At 44.3% G+C, this 3,344-nt stretch overlaps 1 long non-coding RNA gene across 1 annotated transcript; it reads right to left on the bottom strand.

Annotated features, from left to right (window-relative positions):
• Positions 1–1,050: 1,050 nt before the first annotated feature.
• On the bottom strand, positions 1,051–1,944 carry LOC128503411 (uncharacterized). Its single transcript, XR_008355242.1, has 2 exons — positions 1,871–1,944; positions 1,051–1,440 (listed from the first exon to the last, which is right to left on the bottom strand). It is a non-coding gene; the product is annotated as an uncharacterized LOC128503411 (long non-coding RNA).
• Positions 1,945–3,344: the final 1,400 nt, after the last annotated feature.

The raw sequence follows: 3,344 nt of genomic DNA, 5'->3' as shown, positions 1-3,344 counted from the left end.
TAGGGTCATTTTGACACTTTTCAAACAGGGATTTTATCGCCAGTTGCTGCCAAATTTTGAGGTATTTTTATATTTTTTGGGTTTTTTTTGCATATGTTGCAATGTTGCTTTAGATTTTATATTATATTTTGTATAGAATTTGTGCAACTGCAGAAAAAAACACCAAATTGTGTTCACCAACATCCCCCGGTTCCAACAAGGCCTCACATGCATGGTTCATGCATTTTTTGAGGAAGCTATGAGGGCAAAACTGGAACATGCGCATTTTCGTTTTCACATTTGGAATTTTCAGAAATTGGTTTCCTGGGCCCATATCCCATTTGGGACATTTTGGAAGCCCCCCGCTGTAAATTACCCCATAAAAGTATATATTTATGAACAGTAGACAAGTCAAGGTGTTCAACTAGGGTAGTTTTGACAGTTTTCAGCTAGCCATTTCTTCACTCGTTTCTGCCAAACTTCACAGGGAAATTATTTTATTGCGTTTTTAACGCATACATTTCAATGTTGCACTGAATTTCTTGCACACCATAAGTGCAACAGTGGAAGAAAACACCACATTTTGTTCACCAAGATCCCCTGATTCCAACAAGACCTCACATGCATGGTTCATTTTTTGAGGAAGCTATGAGGGCAAAACTGGAACATGTGCATTTACATTTTTTAAAATATTTTTTTCATCAGATTACTTGTAAGTGACAGGTTTAGGCCGCTGACATCAATCAGGGAGACCGATCAATAATCAGCGACTTAAAATGTCACCGACAAGTGATCAGGTAATAATTATGATTATTTCATTTATTAATAATTTGTGTTTTTTCATAATTACCCTAGATGACCCCTCTCTCTTTGTAGAGCAGGGTCATCCGTGGGCTGCCATAATGATCCGATCACTCCTATTGGCCAGGAGCGATCTGATCAGCCCAGCATTTGACCTGGAAGCACCCTGGACTTTCAGGTCAGTGCTGGTATTTTTTTTATTATTATTTTTATTATTTTTTTTTATTATTTTTTTTATTTATTATTTTATTAGTATTTTTTTTAAAAAAATTATTTTTTAATTTTTTTTTTTTAACTCTTTCAATGCTGATGCTCCATTGAAGCACAGCATTGATTGATATTTAGTCCCCACAAGCTTGTGGGGACTAATATTAACCCCTGCAATGCTGCGATGGGGGTCATAAACAATCGCAGCATTGAAGGGGTTAATTGAGGAAGAGGGGGGGTAGGGGTTAACTATGGGGGGTGGGGGTGGGGGGGCTGGTCTCCACACTAATGTGGAGACCAAAGAGCCCTGTCTCCCTGTCCCTGAAGCTGCCTCTGGCAGCTGGGACACAATCTCCAGTGGACTGGAGATTGTGGGAGAGGAGTCTCTCTGATCAGCCCTACAGGGCTGATCAGAGGACTTCTGGGGGTTCGTTTTTGCTGCTGGAGGTCTGCCTGGGCTTCCAGGCAGACCACCAGTAGCAGAACCCCCTAAAAAACGGGAATTAACCCCTTCAATGCCGCGATCGCGGCATTGAATGCAGCGATCGCGGCATTGAAGGGGTTAACGCTGCACTGATGCTCTCATGGAGCGATCAGGCAGCAGGGGGGTGTTGGATCAGGCCCCCACACTTGTGTGGGGACCCATTCAACACCCCCACCCCTTCCCTTTAGCTGCCTGTGGCAGCTGAAACAGCGATTGCAGATTTTTCTGCAATCGCTGTTTCTGCCTAGAGAATCACTCCGTGGGAGTGATCGTAGGCTTGGGGGAGGGCTTAGACAGGCTGTGCTGTCTGCCCAGGACTCCTGGGCAGACGGCAGCAGCAGCGCCCCCGCGATCACCGCGATTGTGGTGATGTGGGGGCGTTTTTTGGAGGAGACGTACCTGGTACGTCCCGGTCTACCGGTGACTGTTAACCAGGAAGTACCAGGTACGTCCCGGTACGGAAGGGGTTAAAGGCGGCTGGGGTAAACGGTACATACGTCGCTGCTTATTGATCCCACAAATTAATAAGAAAAAAAGTATACTTTTTGGGTCTATTCACTAAAGAGGAAGTGTGCAGGTGAGTTGAATATTTCAGCTCTCTGATATCACTGTGCGTTATGAAGCTCAACCATCAGCGAGCTCCTCTTATGAGAAGGGCTGAGGAGAGTGAGGAGAGTATTAAGAAATCTCCGCTGACATCGGTGGGCGGTGCCGCTGATGGCAGTGGGCGTTTCAGCCAACATCAGTGGGCGTTCCTGCTGACATCATGGAAAACACCCCCATTTAAAGGGGAAATGGGTGGGGAGTGGTGCGTGTCAGGAACCCCCTCCCGCAGCCCGGGTGTTCGGGCCAAACCTGGAGAGTTCCCAAGAATGCCAATTACCCATGCATTATGTGGGGCCAACTAAGATCCTCCTGACCGGGGTTTGCCCTTGCAAATGCATAATAATATCAGAAAGCTAAAGCACTCACCTCCCCTGCAAACTCTGTCTTTAGTGAATAGAGCTCTTTGTTATTAACATACTAGTTTGTAAAGTCCTCAAGACATCGCCACTCAGAATTACACTCTTTTATATTCGCTGGTACCTATATGCACTCAGTCGTAAATGTCTTGTTGGAGCAGGGTAAATGCCATTATCATTTTTGTCCTTTATTTTCATGTGTTTATTTTTTTGTAAATGTATCCTTTTCCGATTCTTAAAAAATAAACCTCCCGTGTCTTTTTTGCCCCGTATGTTGTGTAACCCCTGTTTATATGTATGTATGTGCTTTGCATTAGTAGCGTGCCTGGTTACTACGAGGATGTGCGGGACATCTAATTGACATTCGGTTGTACGCGGTCATATTCAGGGAAGAGGCGGAATATCCACGGCTGGCTTTTGGAGTGCTGGAAGCAGACTATTAGAGACTTTAAGGATATGAGGGTATTGACCGTCGGCCCTCTATGCTGTGGATCTGCGGTTGAGCTCGGTATCCAATGAGATTCTAAAAATGTGGGTTAAATTGTATTAAATTAAGGGGTCAACATTTGCCTGTGACCCACCCTTGACTGAAACACTGTATACATAACCTTCAGATTGAAGGCTTAAAGGTACCATTTAACCTTCCTTACATTACAAGAAAAAAAGGTCCCTGCGTAATAAAATTAAATCCAAACTCTGAATATCCACCGACTGGAAGAGCTCTACATTTATAACCCAAACATTTCTGTCCTCGGGGCTATCCTGTTGCCTCGTATCCCCTGCCTCAGATATACTGGTTTATGTGTATACCTCCCCGATCTTCTAAAACAAGTCTCCTTCAATTATGGAGATGCACAGTTAGAGAATCGATGCTATTTGTTTAGAAACCTAGAATTTGACGGGAGACCGGC

The sequence above is a fragment of the Spea bombifrons genome, chromosome 8 (assembly GCF_027358695.1).
Source record: "Spea bombifrons isolate aSpeBom1 chromosome 8, aSpeBom1.2.pri, whole genome shotgun sequence".
In the NCBI taxonomy this organism is placed as follows: domain Eukaryota; kingdom Metazoa; phylum Chordata; class Amphibia; order Anura; family Pelobatidae; genus Spea; species Spea bombifrons.
This window is presented reverse-complemented; position numbering and strand designations above follow the sequence as displayed.